Consider the following 6,903-nt stretch of genomic DNA (forward strand, 5'->3'; position numbering starts at 1 on the left):
TTACCTAGGCTTAAAAGTTGTTTCACCCAGAGAACCCCATTACATTTTTGATATTTTCTTATATTAAGAAAAATATTAAAAGCACAAGAAAAAAAACTTTGCAAAAGATAAAAAGTTGCAAAAGTTCGCTAAATTTTACAAAATTAAGAAACTTTTTATGAATATTTTAAAGTGTAACATAATAATAACCTAAAGACTTTTAGTCATTTGTGTAATTCTAGCCTTTATTTTGGTGAATGTGGATGCTATCGCTTAGTGAATATTTTTATTTAATGTACATGCAATATTTTTGAGAGAATTATGTTCGGCTTTTGGGTAATTAAAAGGAGAATCTAAGTGACCCTAGAAAAATAAATTTATTTTGTAATGAGTTAATACGCTATGTACATATATATGCACGTATAGACATCTTAATTCAGGGCAATGTTAATGACGGTAATTAAAATCTTATATTAAAATTTATCTAAAATATAGTTATAACAAATGATGCAATTTTAACACATAGGAATAATTAAACACAAGTTAAATTTTCTAAAAATAATATTCAAAGTTATGAAGTACATGTGTGTTTATTAACAAATGTGAATGAGTGTAGCAGTATGTGCAAAAACTTACCAAACTAAGACATATTTACATATTTTCTTCTACTGGTTAGGTAGAGCTTTTGCTTGGATAATTTCTACTTCTCAAGATATGGAATGAGTAAACGTACGTCTGCGCTATTCCTAAAGCATAAAGAAGTTTTATTTCTAAATAATAAATTTGGAACAACCCAATAATTCAAAAAATTCCACATACTCGTTGAACTCTTTCGATATTCGTATTTCAAGAAATCTTTTATTTTATTTGCGTTATTTTCTGAACATTACGAGTATAAAGATGTCTTTTTATTACTTACATTTAAGATGAGAACATGATGTAAAGAAATATTAATACGATGGCTGATTGAGGATTTTGATTTGTCGGTCAGTTAAGACAAACAATTTCAATTTTATGAATGAAAGAATATGATGAAATATAAGCTAATTTTTAACGTCTATAAACTGTTACAAGTTCAGACTTCAAAATTATTAAAAAAATTAAACCATTGTTAAATTAAAAGATGTAATATACATCAAATTGATTTCATCGCTCCTGTTAGTTTCTGTTCTTTTATAAAATTTAGAATTGATATTAATGGATAAAAAATAAGTAACGAAACTGATTGATTTAAGGATTTTATATACTTAGTCTTAATAATTAGCCGTCTAGTTCTTAAAACTGAGAGTTCAAGACTATGCAAATTGGAAAAAGTCAATGATATATTTACTGTAGCAAACTATTGTTGCTCCATTTTATTTCATTTTCCATTTCTATTCGAAATTCTCAATAAATGAAATACTCTTTTTACTATTTATTGAATGATTATGTTAAATTACAAATATGAACAATGCCAAGATCATATTCGTAACGAAACCAATGTCAAAGATCTTGAATAAATTACAATCAATTATTTGAATAAACTTAAAACAACATGTAATTGTAATATTTTTTAAAAAGGAAAAAGTAACGTTAGTCGTAACAAAAGTGATAATTATTTTTTGTTTGCACATTCGTTTTTGCGCAATTGTTTTATTTTTATTGTGTTTGAGCATTAGTATCGACTTACTATGCTGGTTTCAGTTGGTTATAGTTTCGCTATGGATTTTTTTTGCATATAAAATTAGTATGAACAACAGTTTTTAAAACTAAATTTTTTGGGAATCCGAAATTTTAAAACAAAAGTGGAGGATAAAGATCGAAATTACAAGAAGTTTTTTAATCATAAAAATTTGAATAACGTATTTGACAAAACATTTTATAATAGTCGTAAATATTACTCATATTCTCTGGGAAAATGTATTGTCTTCATCATCCAAAATTTAAATTTTGTTAATAGGTTTTTAAGTTTTTCTCTAGTGAATCTAAAAATGTTTAAAATATAAAATAGATGATCGTGTTTTAATTTTAACTTTATGCAAAATTGAAATTCATCAAATTATTATTTTTACTTTGTGGCCCTTCAATATGAGCTGTTTTCTCGCTAGGGATTGCGCCTCTGCTCCTTTTCAATTATCCCTATTCAAATAAATAGGATGATTTAACTTTTATAACAACTATTTCTTCAGCTGGTTTTTCGTTTGTTATAGTAAGTTAAGTTAAAAACATATTAAATTATTGAATACCATGTTTATTTCAATATTTAAAAATGAACTTTTTTTTCGAAAACATTGTATACATTGTAAGTTTAAAACCAGAAAAGTGTTTTGGTTTTTATGTCCTCTTTGTACACTAAGTTTTGTTAAATGTAAATGATAAATTTTCATTATTATTTGTAATATATAAATAATAAAATGCTTTTGAACTTATGTATGCATATACAAAGAGATATTTTGATTAAATGTTTCAATAACAAGGAAGTTTTAATTTATTTTGCATTCGAATATCAACTATCAGATATACGAGTACTACAATAGTTAACAATTATACTTAATTAACTCACAAATTCCTGTAAAATTCAAGTTATTTTATACGTGGTATACATAAATTTATAACATAAATAAATTAAAAAAAAAAAGAAAAATAATTTTAATCCTAACACAATTTAACTGAACCAGCTTCATTAACTGTTCGTATACTAACTGCATTTGTAATTCCAATTTCAAAACAAAAATTGAATAAACAACTTTTTATTTGCTTTAAAGAAATGTTTGCAACTCACGTAAAACTCTCATTTATAACTGTAACAGATTTCATGACAATTTCCTACATAATATAAATTTACAGGAAGAAAAATGTCATATTGTTCTTTATTATCAATAGAGCTCTCAATTAAAAGTTTTCAATTTAAGTTTTTACTGAATTTCATAAAAATCATTGTAAAATTAATTGCAACAATTCAAACATTAAACCAATAAATCTTTTTCATCAAAAAATTTCAATAACTGACGAGTTTGCTAATTTTTAATCAATAAATATAATCGGGACTGAATTTGTAAATTGATTAAATTTTTTTAAATATTTTTTCATTTTTAAGTTTTTTTTTAATTTACATTTGAATGAGCGAAGAAAAGTATTTAAAAAAACGAGAAATTATTACAGATGGAAGAAGATTTCAGGAAGCTTGGTAATTTCAGAAAAACCGTTTGTTTATATGTTTTTGTAATGTCATTATTGTAATGTAATGTCGAGGTTTCAAAATTCACAAAAACTACGCTTAATATTTTATATTACGAAGCACTGCCCAAGTTAGTATAATGTAACCGTAGAACATTAAAAATTTTCCAAGAACTATTCAATCGGAATACTTTGACATAATTCGTACTTTTGTCTCAATTTATTTTCTATTGAAATTTGTTTTTTAGTTTGAAAAAACCATTCAGGGAGTAGATCCTTTCTGCTTAAAATTTTTTACCGACAGTGTATACAATAAGGTATATAGGTTATGTGATGGCAACAAATTTTACCTGTCGAGTTTTCGGTGGGAACGCACTTCTTAATCGTAGGGAAGTGTAAATAAACTATTTTTAGCAACCTGTCGGTCCGTCGGTCTGTGCATACACGCGTGTATCTCAAGTTTAGCTGACCCGATTTTGATGAAATTTTATATGTAAGTTCATTTCGACTATGGCACGGATTGATCGATATCGCTATATCAGGCCTTGGGAACTGGACTTTTTTGCGGGCCTGTTTTACATTTTTGATCATTGTGGAAAGTGTATTCAATAGATTAACTTAAAATTTCATATATAAGTTTCATTCGACCGTGCGCGAAACCTCTTTACTTCTGGAAGAAATCAGGCGTCAGAAACTGGACCTTTACTACAGGCCAAATATACATTTTTGCGTGTATAAAGAGAAATAATGAACCGGTTTCGTTGAAATTTTTTATATAAATTCCGCGGTATTCGCGGAATCTATAAATTTTTTGGCTCGGAAACTGATCTGGGGGCCGATTTTACATTTTTCCATATTTACGGAACGAATTGAGGGAATTTCTTGAAATTTGATATTTGAGTTCTAGTTATTCTCGTATTCGAAACTAACTGGCGAGCATTTCTGGAAATTCGGGTTGCACAAAGTGAAACTCTACTAAGAGCCAAATTTACATTTTTCTAGGTATGTTAACTATAAAACGGTACTAACGCCCTAAAAATTGGAAAAAAGTATTTAACAGGTATTTTTATAATATTCTGTTATACTTTCACTTAAATAGACAATACATATTACGGTGGGTTATCTGCTGATCACATCAGATTTTTTTTATTTTTATTTTCGTATATTATAAAAGAAATGGCATTGAATTACTCCTTTTTAAGTTCATTTAACTGCAATTTTAAAAATAGTTTTGTGCATAATTACAAAGATCTATAAAAAACTAAACTAAAAATTTTACTTTGATAGAGTACGGTTGTAGAAATTTGCTGTATTACTGAAACATTACTTGAGCGAATGAGTGTCATGCTAATTTGTTGCTGATGTAAATTTTAGTTTTCTTTTTGTATGTTTTCAATTTAAAGTTCAATAGTAACATTGATGAACATTGAAAAACCAATAACCATTTTTTTGTTTAGTTTTTTTAAATTTGTTAGTACATGTATAGTTCATGCTGTGCTAAAATCATTTTGAAGGTGTAATAAATTTTAGAAAAACTGAATTGAAAGTTAATAACGGGTTGAAAGGTAATTGAGGTTGAAAGGAATTGAAAGGTAATAATAGTAGTTGTTTATTATATAAAACGTATTCTTTTTAGCCCTTTCCAAAAAAATTTTTTAAAAAAAGTGCTTATTAGTTTCAATCTATACGTCCGTCCGTCCGTGGACATGTTTACAAAACTTCTACATCCTTGAAGGTAGAAAGCTGAAAATTTATACGTACATAGATCTTTACTAGAATTTTTTTTCCGTAAAAGAAAATTTTTAACAGTCGCCCCTTCTAAAGAATATAACCCCTTAAGCCCCAAAAAATACCATTTTCACATATTTATTACAGCGAAATCATAAGCATTTTTCAAATTTTGCAAATGCAGTTAAATAGTGGCTTGCTTCTTCTACCGCGGGTACTATATATAAACTTTAGGGAAAAAAAAATGGCCGTCAAAATTTCCCGTTATCTGAAATCTTACGCCCTTAGTTATCCCTTAGATAACCAAGGGCGTAGTCTGTATTTTAAAAATGTGAGTAAAATTAAATTTAAAAATGATAAAAACATAGTCTTCCACACTTCATTTAAGGTTTATGCTTTTTTAATTACAACATAAACAAGTTGAAAATATAAAGTTAAAATTTGAAACTTAAACTGAGAACTTTGAAAATAAATAATAAAAGCAATATTAGTTTGATACAGTTAAAGTTTATTGAAAGGTTGTGTTACAAAAGCTTTTATTTAGTAAATTATTTAATAACGGTGTGCAGATAACATAGTTGAATTTGCCTTGATCTTGTAAAAAACTTTCTGGTCTAATGTGCTGTAAACATGTTTAATAATTGTTATCTTACAAATGTTATCTCAACAATTGAAAGAACTAAAACTGTGCTTTGGTAATTGAGTAATATAGAAGCATGTGCGCTTTACAATATTTTTTATAACATAAAACTTTTCTTAATTTTGTAAAGACTTTAACTCATCTGTTCTGAATTTTGAAAACCGTTGAGAGTAAAAATAACCATTTAGTTCTGCTCATAATTTTTGGGAAATTTTTGATATGGTTTTATTTGTACGAGCTTGTAAAACTTAAGGTTACAGCAAGTTTTTTAGTTTTATGTCACCAAAAACATATGATGTTGTTTGAAATTAAGAAGGAAATATTGCAAATTTAAATTTTTATGAAATTTTTACAATATTAAATTTGAAGGGATTTTCCTTTACTGATTTTCCAAAAGTGTAAACTTTACTGATTTTCCAAAAGTATAAAATTAAAAACAGAAAAAACAGGATTACTGAGCATTTATATATTACAATAAATAATTATTTTGCAAAAATTAGTTACACAAAGCCCAAAGCAGCCATTCATAAATGGAGCTTTTTCCGAAAATAATTTTGAAAAAAAAAATCCTTTATTCACAATAATCACAATTAACTCTACTTTTTGTTTCATTTCAAATGCTAATTTCAAATTTCGAATTTCCTATGTTAACAATAGTCGTTTTATTAATTTTGAAAATTTGGCATAAATTCAGGCGCAAATTTCGTATTTTTTTTCATATTTGCATATGTTTAGAAAAATTTATTAAACGTTATAGAAAGTTTTGTTTTCATAATTTTATAACTGCCATCCAATAAAAAAATGGTGCATGATAACATGTATTTATATATTTTTACCCACCGCTTTGTGTATTCAATAGGTAGGTTAAGTGATGGCAACAAATTTTGCATATCGAGTTTTCGGTGGGAACGCACTTCTCCATGGTTGGGAAGTATAAATAAACTATTTTTAGTATGTGCACGCGTGTATCTCAAGTTCGGCTGAACCGATTTTGATGAAATTTTATATGTAAGTTTATTTCGACTATGCCACGGATTGATCATTTCTTGGGATATATCAGGCTTTGGGAATTGCATTTTTAAGCGGGATTGTTATACATTTTTGATTATTATAAAGAAAATATTCAACAGATTTACTTGAAATTTCATATATAAGCTTCGCTCGAACGTTCGCGAAACTCCCTAACTTTTGGAAGAAATCAGGTGTCAGCCAATGTACGTTTACTATGGACCATATATACATTTTTGTGTACGGACCAAATATACATTTTTTTGAGGGCCGATTTTACATATTTTACCATATCTACGGAACGAATTGATGGAATTTCTTGAAATTTGATATTTTAGTTCCAGTTGTTACCGAAAGTAATTGGAAAGCATTTCAGGGAATTCGGGTAGCAC

This window comes from Condylostylus longicornis, unplaced genomic scaffold (assembly GCF_029603195.1).
Source record: "Condylostylus longicornis isolate FDR11 unplaced genomic scaffold, ASM2960319v2 ptg000194l, whole genome shotgun sequence".
Classification (NCBI taxonomy): Eukaryota; Metazoa; Arthropoda; class Insecta; order Diptera; family Dolichopodidae; genus Condylostylus; species Condylostylus longicornis.